The sequence below is a fragment of the Ischnura elegans genome, chromosome 4 (genome assembly GCF_921293095.1).
Source record: "Ischnura elegans chromosome 4, ioIscEleg1.1, whole genome shotgun sequence".
Taxonomy (NCBI): domain Eukaryota; kingdom Metazoa; phylum Arthropoda; class Insecta; order Odonata; family Coenagrionidae; genus Ischnura; species Ischnura elegans.
This window is the reverse complement of record NC_060249.1, coordinates 135,566,363-135,586,101: the sequence shown is the minus strand read 5'-3', so window position 1 is coordinate 135,586,101 and position 19,739 is coordinate 135,566,363. Positions and strand designations below refer to the sequence as shown.

Below are 19,739 nucleotides of genomic sequence, written 5' to 3'. Positions count from 1 at the left end.
GTTTGAAAATGCAAGGAGCAGTACCATTGAATTTTTGATGCACGAGGAGGAAAGTGCAGTTAATCTCTCGGATAAATGTGCTTGGGCTGAAGAAATAACGTTCTTACGTAAATAAAGAGGAGAACAAAATGAAGTTATTAGTGGAAATTAATATGCACTCCATTATTTGATGCGCTCATACGAGGATGGGATGAACATCCAAGAACAATTTGCAAATTATTCGGGAATTCAAGTGGGAAATAATAGTGCAGCGAGAGGGGTGAAACTAATTTAAGATTTTTAGGCAGTCACTTTGAAGAAAGAGGGCTTTCCAAATTTAATACTGAGTGTGATTTTTCATCGTAGTACAACCCTTACGCGCGGAAAGGCACTTTAATTGCCAAATATGGGATGTCAGTGAAAAATTAGAAATACAATGAATATGTATTTTATTTTGGTTAATGTAACGAAATTCATGGACAGAGTGTAAATAAATTCATCTCTTGGATTGCAAGTATTATTATGGCAATTAAATTCTTTCTAAGGTAAGCACATTTCTTCAGAGGCTAGATCTTGCCAGTGTGAGCAAAGTCTTTGCCGAGGGAGGGGAAGGGGTGGAGGGGAAGTCTGTAGTAAGTGGTGCGGGCCCTGAAAGCCCTGCCCATTCCCTTCATTCCTTTATAATTCATAGACACAATTGTATCACATGCTTATAATATTTTGTACATAAAAAGCACTATGGAGCAAAGCCTGCTGGAATGGTTCGCGGCCGTTTGGCGGAAAAAAATCAAGGTTTAAGGGGTATGTACCCAGTACTCGTACATAATACGGCGTTGAAGAGTTAAAATTGACATTATGGGCCTTAACAACATTAATCATGACAGAAGATGAACAAAACTATTCAATACTGTACCACTAGCACGTAAATCTTGTCGTCAGGAGCAAAGTCTTTGCCGAGGGAGGGGAGGGGGTGGAGGGGAAGTCTGTAGTAAGTGGTGCGGGCCGTACCTCAGCGGTGCCGCTGTGCGGGGTGGCGCCCTGGGGGGGATTGCTTTACGACGGACGATATCTCCTAAACGCTTAGAGATAGGTCAAAACCAACAGAAAATTGGCCCTAAAGGACTTTACTTTTACGTTTTACTTAGGAATAGCATTTTTTTTATCCGAAAAAACTCAATTGAGGGTCCTTAGTACTTAGGGCCCTTGGGGCACGGGTTGCCATTATTTTAAAGTAACCAAATTTCAACACGTGAATATAAACCTCATTTGGATCATTATGAGACCAGGAAAACATAACTTTTCGAAATTCTGAAAAATAAGGGCCGGCCTAATGGGCATGTGCTCATGTGGTAGAGAACCCCAAAAACGTTAAAAATTCCACCGATGTGAGCGGCTTCCACTTCGTTATTCTTGCTCGGGGAAATACATTAGCAGAAATTAAAACGTCTGCTTGTCTATTTGTCTCCGTCACTATCAAGTCCACCATGTCATCTGTCATGAGGAGGTCAAAATATTTACGGGGATCGTCTCCTGAGTCTTGCGTCTTGAGGCCAGGGGTGTCAGTGAAGGGGAATTGTGGGTGGGTTGGTCTTTTTTCCGTCCAAGTGTAAGTCTTTGTCGCAGTTCTCGTCATAAGGGGAGAGGACTGAGAGCATAGAGGGCCAGGAGGGGAAGGAGAAGCATATCTTGAGGGATCACCCACTCTGCCTTCTTCTTCATCCTCCGAGGATCCCCACTGCGTTTCCCCGAAGGAGGAATCTTCGCTTTCTTCGTCCATAGAAAGAAGTTCCGCCATCTCCTCTGCAGAAAGAACCCTCCCGAATCTTCTTTCTTCCTCCCTCCTCTTCCTTTTTGGGGGTGGAAATGACCGCGAGGCCGATGGCTGCGGACTTGGGGGACGAGAAGGGGTGTCAGGGGGCTGGTGGCTTTCACCAGAACTCGAAGGGCTGGGGTACTGCTGGAGGTTGGAAGGGGAGGTTATGAGGGGAGTTGGGTGGTTTTCTCAATAGACTGGCTTTTGACACCCCGCTTCCCTTTCTTCGGGACCCCTTTCCCCGGTAGTCCCTTCCCTTTGCGGTCCATTCCCCCTTGTTACCTCCGCGTTTCCTTTCTGAAAACAAGAATGTTTACAAGTACATGTTTATATGAATGTATAACAAGAAAAAACATCGCATAGCAATGAAATAATTGAGTAATGTTTATGATATCACGTACCTTACTGCCTAAGAACTTGGATCGGAAGTTATCAGGAAATTTTTGTAAAATTTCGCTTCCACTTGTTTGCTATATACAGGAGAAAAAGAAACAATATCAGCAGGCAAAATTGAAGCAAATCAATAATAGTACTTTTATTAAAATTACAATAACAACAAGCGCAAATGATGATAAATATTTATCGAATGTCATAAAGGAAATATTCAAGTTACAAGTGACTGGAGTAAAATACTGCAAATTATCACCTATTGAAGACAAACTAGTAAAAAAACGTAAAATATTTGCTAATAGCATATTCCTGGTAAAATTAAATGCAGCAATGTAATCACATGGTCCGGAATGCATTGTAATGCTTAGCCTCAATCTAAACTAGAATAATGAGTATCTGTCCAAAACGGAATTTTTTTTCACATAATGTAACAATTTTACTGAACGACTTTACTTCTCTGCTTTAAAATACAATTAAAGGAAACAACTTTAAATTCACGAAGTTATTTTGTAAACGCAATTTCAAAATTTTATCACAAGCGATATATCTCCAAAAAAAAATTATAAAAAAAATAAAAAAACACCGATGAAATCGTAATATGGGTACGAGGAGAATGCAGAGGTGAAAGGGGGGGGGGGAGGAAATCTCAAATAAAACAATGCAAAACTTTCAACTCATGATTTTTACCACGTACGAAAGTTGTTTTACGTTAAAAAGGGGTCGGTAAACATTAAAACCACAAAAAGAGAGTGATAATTAACAAAAAAAAAAGTGTAACTTACCACCGAAAAGAAACAGCTGTAGGAACCTTCCTGGAGATGAGTCGCTCCGGCTACTGGCGATGCACTCGCTCTGAGGGCTAATGAACGACTGACAAGCAAAATGGAAGCGCTATGGGTCGGCGTCTCTCGTATATGGCCTTGGAAAGGGAGAGCGGACTTGGACGACGATCGTCGTCCGGCGTCACTGGATAGCACCCGGCGGACGACGATCGTCGTCAGTCAGCGTTGAACGTGTTAATAGAACTATAAAGGGACGTAGTTGTGAGATAAATTAACGTCTCTCGTAGGAATTGTAAAGGCTTTATATGAACTCCGGTGGAGTGCTATGAATGAGAGTACCTATCCCGCACTTAATTAAAGATCTTTTTTTAAATTAGAAATTAAGAGGTATTAATGAAAGATCAAGTTGCTTAACACTTTCACTGCTGGCCATTTTGATGAAAAATATCACCGTGAGCGGCAGTGGTTTTTGTGCATAACTAAGTAGATATGTCTCTATGGATACCGTAAAAAATGATAATAATGATCCTATGATTGTTTTAAACAAATAATATGAAGGACGCACGGGTGTGTCCTCCGCTCACAGCATTGGCAAAGCTATGCAACCCGTGTCACATGAGTTATGCAACCCGCTCCACGACAAAATTTTATCTCCCTTAATTCTTTTCTAACGTTCATGTATTTCGACTTATTTTGCAAACAAATAGATATATTTAAAAATTTGGAGCATTCGAAAATGATAAAATTTTATTTTTAATGAAATATTTTTTTATTTTTAATGAAATAATATTTTTCTCGTAAAATAATTACAAACTCATAATTTACTCAATGTTTTGGGATAACTTTCAAGAATCAAACTGAAAAAAACACTAGAATGAAGAGTGCTATTTAAGTCAGTGATATTATTTCGGAGGCTTTCGTGGTTACTTGATTGGTGATGGTTTTCCGGGGTGTAAACCCTGTGTAACGCGGTGTAAACCCGGAAAACCATCACCAAGTCAGTGATATATTTTAGACTTACGAAAATATCCCAAAGCATAAAGTCGTTTTTTTTACGGGCAATCAGGATCTCACTCTATACACTCACTCTATTTTTGGCACATTTTTCACTGCACTTTTTTCTTCCCTTTCTTTTCATTTCCAAATTATGTGGCGAGTGAATATGTTCAGGGGAACTCATTGAAGGTATTGCCTCAGGATAGACATTTGGCAATGATTTTATTAGTTCATCACGGTATTCTAACAATTTTTTACGTTTCCCACTAAATCTTTGGTATAGAATGAAAGAATGAATAATTATTATCTGAATAAAGTATATTCTCAACTTAAGGTACCAATGGAGAGTTTTTTGTTATGCAAAGACAATATGACAACAACTGATCGGTCTTGTCTTTGCCTCCAATATGTTTATTGTAGGCGTCCACCATACTGGGCTTAGTTGAAACCCTTCCCTGCCTGCTCGCAAAATCGTGTCCATACTCGGACGAAATCATCTTCACATCTCTTTTATCCCTCCATTTCAAAACGCACCCCCCCCCCATTATATTGTAGCGAGCCACACATTCACCCTTCTCTAATTTTTCAATAAAATATCAGGGTTATTTATTTCTTCATTAGCAGAATGACTCTACAGTATGCTCTATCTGTACAGTATGTTTTTGCAGACATTGGGAAAGGTTCACGCTGTCGTAAAAGTTATCCATGTACACAGTGTACCCCTTATTTTTAAAATTTGCCAAGAATTTGTGAGTCACTTTCTCAGCGTTCCCTGCTCCCTCCACTTCTTTACTCTCGGTGCCAAAATGTATCAAGCAATCCAAAACCAAACCGCATTGATTAGTGATCACGTATAATTTTATTTTGTATTTGTGATGTTTGTTAGGAATGAATTGTTTTAATAGTAACCGTGGATAACGTCAACTACATAGAACCACGGATTCGTCTAGACTCACAGCCCTTTCCGCGTAGCACACTTCACTCATACTTGCATAGAATGTATCATGCAAGGGTCGTATTTTGTAAAATGGATAACTGGGTAAGTGTTCGCCTTCAACCACATTTCTAAGTGCATAGTGCGCAATATGTGCAGAAGCTATCTCGATATATGCATTTGGAAAAAACAGGGAGATTATATATTTCAGATTTTTTCCAATTATATTATAATCTACTAAGAGAAATATTTCCCATTTCGGAAATTGAAGTCCAAAAAATTTCCAATTATCTTGGACTCAAGACTTATTCCATGACGCTATTCTAACATTTGGAGAAGTATTATTTCGAACTACATTTTCAGCATTCATTTTCGTTTCTGTTACAACTCAAAAAAACGTCATTGGCAATGAGTAGGGACATGCAAAAGTCGCAAATGCGATAACGCGAATTTTAACGCAAATTCCGGGGTTTTCCCGCGAAAAAGGCGATTTCCGCGGTTTTCCCGCGAATGCGCGAATTTCGTGGTAATTGCGATTTTCTCCAATTCATGGGCGATTTTCACTAACTCAGACGCGATTTTCACCATATTTTTCTTCTGCTCATGCTTCTCCCACGAAATTGTTTTTCGAGGCGTACATTTAAGCCGTAATTTTTTCACTGCATTGGCCGCTTTCTGACGCGACGAATTTCCATAGGCCGCCGTTCACGGCACAGTGCCGTGAGATGTCTCGTTTGAAAGTGAGAGAGATGTCTTGTTCGAAAGTGGCCTGAATTTCACGGAACCGTGCCGTGAACAGCGGCCGGCGAAAAGTCCTCGCATTTGGAAGTTGTCTTAAGGTAGCACTGAGTGTATTTCACGCCATAAACGGCGCACTGCCGGGCCGGATTGAACCTTGCCTTGCTGACTGTCAACAACGCCATGCGTCAACTGCGCGATTCTACTCGCTTGAAGACATGCATTGAGATCAATGGTTATTTGAAAGCACAGTGCCGTGCCGTTGACGACGGCCGGAGCAAAGCAAAAGTCTGAAAGCGGCAAAAAATGGCTGTGCGCTTTCTATTCCGTGAAATACACACGGAGCTACATTGTGGCAGCTTTCAGCCGAAACGACTTATCGCCAGCTGCCGTTCCCGGCTCAGCGCCGTAAAATTCAGGCCACTTTCTGACAAGACGAATCTCTGGATTTCACGGCGCTGTAGAGGGAACGGCGGCCCGCGGAAATTAGTCGCGTCGGTGAGCGGCCAATGCCGTGAAAAAATTACGGCTTAAATATACGCCTCGAAAAACAATTTCATGCAGAGCAGAAGGAAAAAAAATGAAAATCGCGTCTGAGTTGGTGAAAATCGCCCATGAATTGGAGAAAATTCATGATTTCCACAAAGAAACACACTCGAGGAAATAAGGCGACTTGTTTGTCCAGAGGATGTCTAAACCGTATTCACGATGTCTAAAAAGTAGCCAAAATGCCATGGGAATCTGATGGTTGACTTAATAAAATTACTGGAGGATTCAAACTATGTTAGGATTGGGTAGGATAATTAATTAATTAACACATGGCTGTATAGGTGTGAAATCTTCATTAGAAAAACCGGAAGTGGGAACTTATACAGACAAACAAAAGAAGCACACAAATAAAATAGAAACAGCTGAAACACACTGTGCAAAAAGAACTTGGCGCGAGTTTAAATCAAGATTACTATTTCCAACAAACTATCCAAATGCTCATATTCTATAAAGAGTTAACCCTTTCGCTGCTAATGACGGAAATGTACAGCAGGATGTTTCTTGACCCGGGAGACGAAAATCTTCGTCTGAGATTTTCCTACGCAGGCCTAATGCCGAAAATACGTTTCCTTGGTCTCCTCCTTTTATGACATTCGTGGGTTCGCAAAGTCTTAGTTTCGGGACCCAACACAGGCCAACACCATGGACTGGCATAATCTGTGCAAAAACTGCCGAAATCCGCAAGCATTTACCTAGACCCTTGTCTCTTATTACCCCTCTTTGTTGCAAGGGACCGCAGTCATGCAATTGTTCATTCAGTTAGATTGCGAAATAAATATATGGTTCTTTCTCAAAAAATATAAACTAAGAACTGAATTCTTTGTCTTTTGGCAGCGTTTACAATTTTTAAACGAAATTCTACCATAAATGTTAACTTATATCTCGCTTTCAGTATAAAATCAACATGGAAATTGTTACTGCAGTAAATTCATTAATGCTGACAGTAGAGCTTCATTCAAAATTTTAATATTCTCAGAATAAATCAAGGAATTCAATTGGAAGACTGCAATTTACGTGCAATCAACAATCATCTATATAGATTTAGATATAAATTCACATAAACAAAGCATGAGTTGACAGTGAACCAATGCCACTGGTAGGGTTATAAACCACGAAAGGAGAGAGACCAACTACCCTCAGAGTCCAAGATAATGCAAAATGCCCACTAGGAAGGATCAGAAAAGGTTGGTGTTGAGAGTGTTTTATTATCTGCAAGACCTTTCTTAACAGATGTCCAGCATAAATGCTCCATACAGAGGGGACCGAAGAGTCTCATGGAGCACAGTCCTGCATTCATGCTAAGGAGAGAACTCCACCATTTTGAAAGAGTTAAAAGTTAAAAATGAGCCTCGAGAATATTCATAAGAGTACTTTTTTTTTTAGATAAAACCACTTATTACATCTGCGAAACATGAAAACCTCTAACGCAGCTGCTGTAAAGTCAATACCTATGCAGATGGCTAAATAGGCATCACCCAAACTTAGTTCTCTTATGGTAGAAGACCTAAGCAAAAAAACAGGTATTTGAAAAGATCTAGTTTTTGATCCCCAAGAAGTTCCGTCTACAGACATGAACCCTGCCTTAAAAACAAAAAATTCATGGCCTTGAATCAATGGAGACAGAGAAGTTGATGCTGGGGTTGGGAGAATTACAGAAATTACTACAAAAGCAAAATTCCCGGGGTTCAGTGGATGTAATTAAAGCAATCCAGGAGCTCAAATGTCTGAGACATCGTTCGCATCTAAGTGCCTTTAAGCAATTTGGATCCCTTCGGCAAACATGGACTGAGAAAGATTTCTTTCCTGCTATATCACTGTGTTAACAGATAAGAGAACAAATGTAAAAGATGAGAACTTGATCACAATAGCAATATTTCATTTGAAATTACAAGCATTTAAAAGTAACTTCTCTCTATATAAGCTAGATACATGTATACGCGAAGGATAAATATGTAAAATAGGTGAATTCAGTCAATGCTCCATGTATATTATTGCTTAAATTATTCCCGGTCAATAATATCCTAAATTTAGGGCAATGTGTGGGCCACAGGAAGGATGGCTCTCAATCAGCATAAATTATTTTGCCGTTAAAATAACACCGATTTCAGGGCAAAATAACATCGCTTTTGTAGAAAAATAACACTACTTTTGGCTATAAAATAACCCCACCTTTTGCATGTCCCTAGCAATGAGTACTAAATAGTCGTAAGGATTCTCGCTGGGAACATTTTATTTTAGTCCTGAGGTGCCAGAAAAAGGGATATCTGTTACTTGGAGTTCAGCTTAGTACCATAAATCGAAGTTATTTGAGTGCTTTCGGAAAAGTTTTGATGAAGGTTCATGGGCGTTTTCTTCCTGACTCTCTTCGGAAGACTCCTTTGGAATTCCTTTCTGGAATGCATTATCTTCCTTGCTATCCATCTCCTCATCAAACCGCATAAGGATATCCATCAACTCTAAATTAGTCTTTTTCTTCAAATTTCTCTTAGGTTATTCATCTCTTTTTTTCATCACGTTCCCGCTGAACCAGATGTTGATGCCACTGACTCCTTAGCTACCTAATGTGATGGGAAAAAATCAAGATAGTCAGGTCACAGAGTGGTCAGGTAACAGGTGACACCTCCGATGATGCTTCAGAGGATAGATATCTCCGAAAATCGAGCATATCAATCTATTCCGAAGGCTCCGAGCACCTAGTACCTTCTTGTGGCAGCGTCATACTAGCAATGATATTGTAGCCAGAGGGCGTGGAGTGATGAGAGTGAAAGGAATGCCTCGACGACACTGTTTTTATAGGCCATACGAAATGATATCCGCATGAAATGAGACGAAATATTACCCTTTTATTTCACACATTATTGTGATCGTCTTGGAATTCCCGGTATTAAATTTCCGTCACATCGGCATTGAATTTCATTCTCAAGGTCAATACTAATGGATCCTGTGTCAAATATTTTATCTTGAAATGGAGGTCTATTTCAGTTCCGTGTGTAATGTATACGCAGAGAGGTAAATATATTCCTATCAGTCAGTTTAACAAAGTATATAACCCTTTGCAATTGAACCATAATATAACGAGACACTTGTCTAGCATATTTTGACTCTGGGTTTTGTGGAACAAGTGATTGAATGTTCAGCAACATTATATTTAAACAAAATTCGGCAACATTACGGCATGTTTATATAATCAATAGGCCATATGGAAGAATAAAAGAAGAGTGCAATGGATTATAATTCATTATTATTGAGGGGGATTACCTAATGCCCCTCGATATGCCTTATGGTAATAACTTCTTAGAGCTAACTTTTTCCGCGTTATGCACGATAAAGGTACATACTTTATTATTATGGAAAATTCTGGCTTCGAACCTGGGTCAACTACGCGTATTATTTTTTCAAGGGATTTATCGTCGCTAAACGTAATATCTATTATGTTCAAATGCAGCAACCATGACAATTGTCGAAACCAATGTGCTCACATATTTTTGCTATCTTCAGATATATCTACACATTTCCACATATTTGAATAAACTAAATATAACACTTTATATGACATAAATAATATTTAGAAGAGTTTTGAATGCATATGATACCAATTTATCTCCGCTTCCGAGACGATTAAGTTCAGAAAAAAGTAAAATATCATAAAAATTACGAAAAAATGGAAAAAATGAAGAAGTAGTTAGCTGAAAAATGAGAGGTAATTCCTAGAAACGACGGCCAACACTGAATAGTACGAAATGTAATAGAGCAGCGAGAGGTAATTTGGAGCGGCCAAGACGTTCTCGGCTGATTCTATGGCCATTTGAAAACGGGTCGGAGCAGGACGCACGGGTGCGTCCTCCGCTCAGCACAACAGTTTGCGTAGGACGCAGCGAAAGTGTTAAGTAGGTACCACACTTTAAAATAATGAAAAAGAAAGCATTTCTCAGTATGATTGTTATCACAGGTTTTTATTGGATACTTTATTTGTTAAAAGTGAAATCAATGCACTAGGTTCATATAACACATAATTCTGAGCTTTGTCTTGAATAGTAGATGACCTTAGAATTAGCACAAGGAAAAAACAAAGGTGTTGTAGCACTAATTGTGAGTGGGAAATTAAGAATATTGCTTGGGTGACATAATTTAATATAGTTGATGATTTTATTGAAAGTATTTTTTATGCTTAGCTAACAAATTGATACTCAATTAGGAATTATAATACATGGTATTCTAACATGACAAGCATATTGATAATTTTCTTAGACAACTGTTCATTGTAAACTTATGATAAGGCTGAAAGTAATGAATGATACATTCAAAGCTAATTAAAATCTTTGTACCATCCTTCATTATCCTCTGGAGCTAATTATGGATGATGATATCGCCTTGATTTGGTTAAGGAGGAGAAGAAATTTAATGAGAAGAGGAGAAATAATGAGGAATAGAAGACGATTAAAAAATTTGAGGTCCACATCAGTACCTTTCAAAATGCCAAATGAAACCTTTATGGGGCTATACAGGATATCTGAGGAATTAACTATGAATTTAATAAACGAGTTGCGACCTTATCTACCTGTTGCCACCAGGGGATCATCTGTGTCCCCTGAATCAAAGGTAGTATGGTTGCCAAAATTGACTGAAATTTTTTTAAATTTCTGATGCAATTATGTTTATTAATTTACTCAAATCAATTTTCTTTAATGAGGTAGGTACTCTGCGCTCCTTTTTTTTTGGCCAAGGCTGCTGTCGAAAATCAGCTGGTAGTGACAGCAATTTAGGGTTGAGCCAGAGTTCTGAAAAAAATCAGTAATTTAGTCTTGCATGATTAAAAGTTGAATATAAATTTCAATGCTATGGTACACTTTAAACAATTTTCTATATTAATTTAACTTATTTGTGGGTAGATTCTTTACTGCTGACTCAGTTATCCTCATCAATTAAGGTTGAGGGCCCCTTAGAGGAGCAGTGCACTTCTTTAGAGGCCGAAGCTAGGAGCAATTTATAATGAATGATGCGTACTTCGATATTACTTACCGGCTTAATATGGGCTTCACTTTATTTGTTTATAGAGAAGTATCTGTCCCTGCACAAGTGAAGAAAGATGGTCCCTTTCCACCTTCCCACTAGGACTGGAAACATGGTGGCCTATAGATTTCATGTTCAACCTCCCACACCAAGGCCTCAGTTAATTGTTTCACTGCCCCCTCAACCTCTCCCATGATGATATTTTTACACCCCAGATATACTGCATTCAACCCTGTTACCAGCACAATGTTTTACCTTGAAAGAAGTGATTTTTGGGAACAAAATGTGCAGGAGGGATTTAATTTAATTTTTCATAAAATTGGATACATTACATTCAATATTGAATTAAATCCCCGTACTCATCGCGAGCACCCTTTATTGCTTGGCAGGCCATCTTAATGGATGCAATTGTCTCTTTCATGCTCTCGGCCAAACTACTTAACGCAATGGCCTTTGCCTCACTGTGCTGAGTCCTCTCTTTTGCTGCCAGAGCCAACGTGCAATCGGAATCATCATCTGAAAAACTAATAGTTAGACTTGTTTTATATGACTCTGAAGCGTTTCATTTTATAATTACGTCCTAGTAGCTTAATAAATTATTGCAACGTCATTTATTTTCTATAATCTCAATCAAGGTTTGTGCTTGGATTATGTACTAGTAATATTAGAATAATAACATTGACTGACGGTTGTTCAGGAATATGTAAGGCAACATGAAAATAGTTCTATCGCAATAGCAGCTGAGCATTTAGGGATATTTTTAGTCCTCCATATAACTACCATATCTGTAGTTACATATTATTTCTTACTTGGTGGAGATGGTCGCTTCCTTTTTCTGGTCCTTGGTACTGTGTCACATACAGGATTTGAGGGAGGGAGGACTGGAGGGTAATGATTTTCTTCTGTGGGGAATGTTTGTGAGGTGGATGGCATTGGAGATGGCTTTGTAATCGCATTTTCTGTGGCTTATATGCGATTTTGTATTAGTTCAAAATTTAGTGGGATTTGAAATGGCTATTGGTGGGATGTAATTTCTGTTGTAGGGGAATATGATGTCAAGCAATGAATGGGGTTTTTATCTGGTGATGAAGGAGGAGAAGGCGAATCAGATGCAGGTATGGGATGTGATTCTTGGCTTATGCGGTGCTGAAAAAAGTTTAAAAAATTGTTAGACATAAAACCATGAAATGCAGTACATCTGCCATCCCTCAATCATTCATGAATTTTGAAGGCTAATGTGTTTTTATAGCCTATTGACTAAAATATCAAATTAAGCTTTTACTCTTTAAATTTTTATTCATTAAGTTTATCATAAAACCACGAATCTTTTTAAAGAGTGGTCACAGCCACAAATTGGCCATTTAAGTCATTGGTCATTCAACAACAATTTAAACTTACTATCAAAGGGTCTGCAAGGCCATCCTCCCCATCCGCTGCCTTTTCCCCCACCAAGCTTAGCACTTGTTGCTCTAACTCAGTGAGGGGGGTGATTTTAAGGCGGCCACCTCCACCAGTTCCACTAGCATGGGTCCTTATTTTGAATGCCTTTTTTTGTATCTAGATGCCAGTCTTGCCATGTCTAACAAAAATAAATAATTCAAATATTAGCTTTATAATAGATTAGAATTCTGCATTGAGATTATTTGGAATGCTTAGGAAGGCATAAAATGCTCTGGTTCTTGAAACTTTTAACTGATTTAGATTGAAAGCATTGGCAATTTTTTTTTATTACTGCTTTAAGCAGTGACTAACTCTAGGCCTTCATGAATGAGAAATATAAATTACAAATACCTTCGCCCACTAAACTGCTGATCTCGTTGCTCCAGTTGGGCAGGCATTTAATTGGTCACTTAAATTGGCCCACAGGCATTGCACTGTGCTGGCAGCATTGCTGCCTTTGATGCGGTTGCGTGCCGAGCCTGGGTGCTCCCGCATGTATTGAATCAAAATTTCCCTCTGCTCATGTGAAACACGTGCCTTTTGGCGACTCATGCTGTTTTCAAGTGACTCTTACAGTGTAAAATCAAAAAGTATGCCATAATTAATGTGTGATTAGGTAACGCAAAATTAATTTCAATTTTAATGAGTTTGTATGCAGACATTATGTGATAGAATCTTATTCTGTATATTTTATTAGTATTTATTTCCACCTATTTACCCAAAACCTAACAGAAGAACTTATTCTATATCTTTGCATTTGAGGAAAATCGGTAATTCTTAATATATGCAATGTTACGGTCAACTTCAGAATTTTTATGAAGCATTGGGGCGACAATGTTGAACAACATGCATTATTTTCTTATTATGTCGATAAATTTGCGTAAATAGTTGTTGATAATAACTACCCTGTATAGAACATTGAAATAATTCAATCAATCAATAAGTCAATCTAGATGTTTCAGGATCAATAAATGGGAAATAATTTTTCAAGTTTCTTTGAATCCGATTATGTTTTGTTATGTGTGATTCTTTCACTGCCTTTCTTGACTGATTGGCAAATCTATGCGATTTTGTTGTACATATCTGGCTGCTGTCCTACCTTCCCTCAACACCTGGGAGGGGTACCGAAAGGGAACCCACGACATGAAACATTTCGGCCAAGTTATCAGTTATACAGTACTATGGTTATACCATAGCCACCCAGCACTCAGTTTGAAAACACCATCGTGACAGGTTATGCTTTGCGGTTGGACTGTTTTTTTTATCGTAGTTCCAGCTTTAAATTTCGAACGAAGGATAGGAATTTTAAAATGTCAAAAGCTAGTGATACTGTTCATACCAGGGCAAGTGAATTCAGCTGAGAAGGATTTTATATGAAAGACAGAGTATTACTGTGCAAAGTGGATAAAATATTTTAATTTGAAAGATTTGACACTTTGTTAAAGCTCATCAGTAGCGATACACATAAACGTGCGAAAGAAAGGGGACCCGCAAAACAACGGCTATCATTTGAACACACAGTCACTCAGTCAAAGAAAGCAAAGGAGGAGCTTGTTGTTGCCACTACAGAAGAATTTTTAAGGGCTTTATTTAGTGTAGAATGAACTTGACAATCCAAACATTCTGAAATGGCTCACAAAGCATACATATATGCACAAGGTGGGGATTTGTCATTTGCCGATTGTATTCGCCAAGACTACATTGAACCAATACAACTTGAACCATTTCCTTCATTTAGTTTTATCAGAAATTTTGTACAATCGAAATTGTGCTGAATGTTACATAAAATGAATAATAAAAGAATAAGTATACATGAAATGTGTATCACAAAATAATAAAATGCCTATAAACATGGGAAAATTGTAGCATTATAATAACACCGTCAAGATTTTCTATAACACCTAAATTATGTGGTTTTAAAAAGAATTTTAGCAAAAAATTAAATTGCTTTCACGGACCTCTAATCATGACGTAATGTGTCCTCTGTGAAACTAATAATAATTATTATTATTGATGAAATACTACATCATAATTCGTCATTTACAATGAGTTTGTTAAGGAGTTTCCAATTATTCCACTAGTCAGTCAGTCTGTTGTCTTCTCTTATTGCCTCTTAAATACCATTTCTAAACTGTAAGTAAAATTGATTTCAATACAATCCTCGGGAAACTATTATTGGGCGTAGAATACAAAGCAAAGCATTTCAATACGGAACTGAAAACAGGCAACTGATTTCTCGTAGGTGGCACAAAAAAGTGCTTTCATTCTGCTGTGAGGAACTCTATAGGAGTTTTCCCTTGAAGGGTAGAAGAAGCGTAGGCCGTGACACATTGCACATGCAGCTAATGTTAGGGGCCTTGAAGCTGGGTTGGACGACGCGGAAATGCTAGTCAAAATTCACTCCTCAGTCAACTGCCCAATTGGTTATGCAATATAGTAGTCCAATTTCAACAAATAAGTAAGCGCGTAAGAATCAATAGCCATGCAGCATCCCATGGACCTTGTGATAGGCATTGCGAAGTTTTAAGATCAGAAAAATGTTTAAAGTATGTGTGTGCAGAATCAAGTCATCCGTCACTGGGACTTGATCCGTGGAACCTCTGATTCTAATCAGTAAAGTGTCTGAATTTTAAGCATGGTTTGCCCTCTTTTGCCACCCGATAACGACTTAACTTTGCCATATAACACGCCTTCCTCTCCTTCCTTCTGAAACTTTTCCATTTCCTCACGCTATCTTTCCCACCAAGCCTCCCTTGCCCTCTTAGTTTCACGTCGTAATCGATTATTTAGTTCCCTATACATTCTTTTGCCCTGTTCTGTGTCCATGTTCTTCCACTTCCTCCTCTCCTGCATTTCTTTTACCATGTTCTCCGTTATCCACGGCTTCTTTATCTTCTACTGTCAACATAACCAATTGACTTCTCAGCCGCTTTAACTATTCCCATTTTAATATTATCCCTTCTTTCCTTAACAGTCTTCATACTTTCAATCTCCCTTACACTAATGTCCACTAGTTCCTGATATTCTCTCCTCATATTCCCCTTCAGTGCTTCCAACTCCCCTTCAGAGTCACCAATGCTCAATTGGTTGTACTCCTTTTTTCAGGGAAGAGATAGTTGGTAGGGTTTCCCACTTCCATTCCAACAGTGTTTTTCACGTGACACCATCTCGTGGACTATTTGTCTGGCTCCTACCCTTCGACCTGTCTGGTATGGCTGGCTCTACTGGGAAAAATTTAGAATTAATCCCACCAGTGCAGCTCTAGAGGTTATAGAAACACGCAAGCCTTTCCACGGCAGCAAGGATGTAGCCCAAGGGAAATATATTACTATATATAAACAAGATATTCTATGTTACTAATAGAATACATAGTATAAGGATCAATAAAATATAATATCCCTCAGAAAGCCGTAAAACTCACCATTTTGAACCATTTCTCTTGAAATTCTGCAATTTATTATTCTCTCACCTAAAGCTTATCCTGGTGGGTATTCCATACCCCCACACACCCCGGTATAAGTTACACCTAAACCCCTCCCCCCCACCAGCCTTAATTCCTAGCTGCGCCCCGGCGATGTATGTTCAGAAAGTAAGTTCCATATAGACATGATAAAAGAGAAATTTATTGCACATATCTCTACCACTCTTAAGGCCTGGTTACACGGTACATTAGAATGTACAAGATTCTGTACATTTTTCTGAATGGTTTGCTGAACAGATTCTTGTACATTCACATGGACAAGATCCACGGCTAGGTGGTTACACGGTACATTTTTTCGGACATTTTTTCGTACATTTTTAATTGTGCAACAAATTATTTCAACTTCAAATATAAACCAATGGGGAACATGCAAACTTTTTTAAAAGTACTAAAATAATAAGATCCTTGCCTCAAATGTACTTGCCGAAAATTCCGCGGATGAATAATGTTTTATAGGTGAGATATGAGTCTTTAAAAATAATCTTCATCGACTCTTTGACAACACGTGATGGAGCGTGCGCGCGTTACATCACGGCACGGTACCCACTGATGACAGACGGAGGAAGTGGATAGAAAAACTGTATATGTAGGCACTCAAAAGCAAATTTGGCGAATATAATTGCTGTTTTAGCGTCAAACCTGGGATAGGGTTGGGTTGCCAAGGCGTTGTTGAAATAAATAAAGGCGATTGTTGGGGGAGCTTTGGATTGTTTGAGGATTGTTTGGAAAGATTAAATTAAAATAGGTTGATCGCAGATTGTGATCTATGTGACACACCTACATTATTTGCGTAATGTGGTAAGTGTATTGCAGCGTGGACCTTCAATAGAAAAACGTGTGAAAACCATATAAATCGTGTATCCCATAAAACCGTATAAAGTGCTCCGTCGTCTAGTGCCTCTATTTACTTGCCGAAGAAGTTTTTTGCATGTGTTCGATAGGACAAAAATAAAAGGAATAAGTGGTGGTCGATCCACAGAATGGAGTCAAATACATTATCTATATTGTCAATGGGATATCCTCAAGGTAAGTACACTCTTAAATCAGGGTTACCGTGGGATTTTATCAAGTAACTTATTTCACTTTGTAAATGTCTCTATAAATGTACCTATCATTCTACCCATTGTAGGATCAAATTATAAGGAAAGTGGCTATTTACGAGAATAGGTAAATACTGATAACGTTCAAACCACGGAGAAAAATAAGGAATGTAATTGGCGGCCGGCCTCTCGTCGAAAGGAGCCCCTAACAAGGAATATTCATGAAGTGCAGGGTTCCCACTCAACCGTGAAAACCTTAAAACCGTGAATTAGCCGAGAATTTCGTCTACTGTGAAAAAACCTGGAAAAAGCCGTGAATTTCGTCCTAAAACCTTAAAAATATCTCAATCTTGATAATAATACCTTCCCAGAAATTTTCAACTTCGTTCGTGGCGAGCGCACTTCTATTCATTGTAGCGAGCATCGTCGCATGGGTCAGAAAAGCGTGGGAACGAATGTTGCCTGAAGAAAAAAAAACATCTTTTCCCAGCGCAGGCCTTTTCTCTCCTCCCCTCCTGAAATATGACACCACTTCTCATCAGCTTGTTTACTTTCCTCGACTGGCTTGGTTTCCCCTCCCTCGGTCACTGGATAGTCCCCCTTCTACCCAATTAGGCTTCCCACTGACTGCGGTCACCACTTTCGAAACTAAATCTAGATGGCATTTGTTTCGAAAAATTTGAACGTTTATTCAACACCCTCAAACCTGTGATTGGAAGACCGCTAACCTGGACAACCTGCTATGCGCTGTGGACACTACGCTCCTTGCGTTTGAACCGGGAGACAGCGAGCTTTCAGCGCGACGTTACTAATTCTCGCGCCTTGCGGCCTGAAAACGAGAGAAGATTTCCGCTTATGGCAACACAGCATTACACGATCTTCGCATGCGTCGACCTGGGCCTTGCCAGTTTTGCGTTAAAATGGTGAAAGTTAAAATAACATGTTTCATCAGGTATTTATTATGTCTTTATATATTTCAAACCGAGTGAATTATAATTTACCCATTTGCACGTATCTAAGATAAGGTTTTTTTTCCCTAACTCCTGAAGAAAACAGTCTTACAGTCGAATGCAAAATTCTCGACGTCAATCGGGTTGCATAATTTTCGTCGGAAAAAATTATGGATACCTGAGGTTGCAACCTAATATTTATAGCTATGCAACGAAAAAACAACGTCAAAAATACCTGAATAGTAATTTAGCTTATTTAATTTTGTGTTTAAGTGAAAAACTATTGCCATTTTAGGCAGCAGGTGAAGCGTGCGTACCAATCAATTGCCGGGTGCACTTCTGCCGTGTCCGCGAGATCGCCTGCTTTCCCCCTGGGTTCGGCTCCGTTGAAGTTAGAGCTTGATCAACTTACAAAATTTTTGTGTGATTGATTACAATTTACCTAAATTTTAACCAGGGGCGGATCCAGGATTTCTTTCTGGGGAGTGGGGAGCACAACCAAAGCCGTATCCAGGATTTTGTTCTGGGGGGGCACAAGGATAACTCATGATACAAAACGAGCGCAATGATAATGTGACCATATTCAAAATCTTGCATATTTTTTAAGTGTCTGGGGGGTATGTGCACCCGTTACCCTCCCTAGATCCGCCTAGGATCGTAACGTTAAAGCCTCCATGCCGTCGCGATATAAACTGCTACAAAGTCGTTCCATTTTTCCCAGAACAACAGTATGAAGGGAACATGATTTGCCTCTGATTAGAGAGATCGATTCAGTTTTGGTTTCTGAGTATTACGATAGCAGAGAAAAGATGTCATTACACTGCCGCTTTCAAAAGAAAAGTTATACGGTGGAACCTCGATCTATCGTTTCAGCATTGATCGTTCGCCGTTTCTGATCCAAAATAAAGCTCCTTATAGGCAATGTAATATTTTCCCGCATCCATCGTTCCCCGAAGTATTGTTTCTCGCATTGATCGTTTGAAGATCGTGGTTCCGACGCATAATTTTCCCGCATCCATCGTTAGACGTAAATGAGATGAAATAAATACAATGTGTAATTTTTGGCTAATAACGAAAAGCACATAGTTGGAATCTTCCCCAAGAGATGGAACTACCATTGGGAGAAGCTTAGTGCCGTGGTAAAGTAACATTAGCGCATTTCCCAAGATCCGTTATCCTCCTCCATTCAGCATTCGCCTCCCCCCTTCTGACGTTTTCCTCTTCTTCAAAATAAAAAAAGGCCCCAGCTCGCGCAGGGATTGTATTACGAAGACCTTAGCTTCGAAAAAATATCGAGGTACGCGAGAACAATAGAAACGTGTTTCGCGCTCCACCCTCTTGTCACCCACTGACCTTTTTCAGCCTAATTCCTTCAAAGTTTCCAGTTCCTGGAGGTCAACTGCTGCACGAGTCCCCTATTAGCCAAAAAGGTATCTAACAATGATATTCAGCAATTGCTATTATGCTTTTATTAGATTGAAATGTTAGCCATTTGCACGTAATTAAAAGAAAAACGAGACCAAACGCGATGTATTTTAAGCAAGGAAATAGATGAAAAAATACGAAGGTGATTTTTGGCGAGACGCGATATCGTCGTAGCTTAGCTTCTCGGCAGTTAATTCGGCATTTTGTCCCGG

General features: G+C 39.0%; 1 protein-coding gene and 2 long non-coding RNA genes across 16 annotated transcripts in view; 1 reads left to right on the top strand and 2 right to left on the bottom strand.

Moving 5' to 3' along the window:
* Positions 1 to 19,739, top strand: part of LOC124158084 (Golgi reassembly-stacking protein 1-like) — a 69,845-nt gene that overhangs the window by 28,568 nt on the left and 21,538 nt on the right. The gene's annotated exons all lie outside the window — the stretch shown is intronic.
* On the bottom strand, positions 1,251 to 4,506 carry LOC124158089. The gene is made up of 3 exons (XR_006864714.1): positions 2,965 to 4,506; positions 2,194 to 2,262; positions 1,251 to 2,089 (listed from the first exon to the last, which is right to left on the bottom strand). It is a non-coding gene; the product is annotated as an uncharacterized LOC124158089 (long non-coding RNA).
* On the bottom strand, positions 10,907 to 13,792 carry LOC124158087. The gene is made up of 5 exons (XR_006864712.1): positions 12,983 to 13,792; positions 12,590 to 12,770; positions 12,001 to 12,337; positions 11,201 to 11,715; positions 10,907 to 10,959 (listed from the first exon to the last, which is right to left on the bottom strand). It is a non-coding gene; the product is annotated as an uncharacterized LOC124158087 (long non-coding RNA).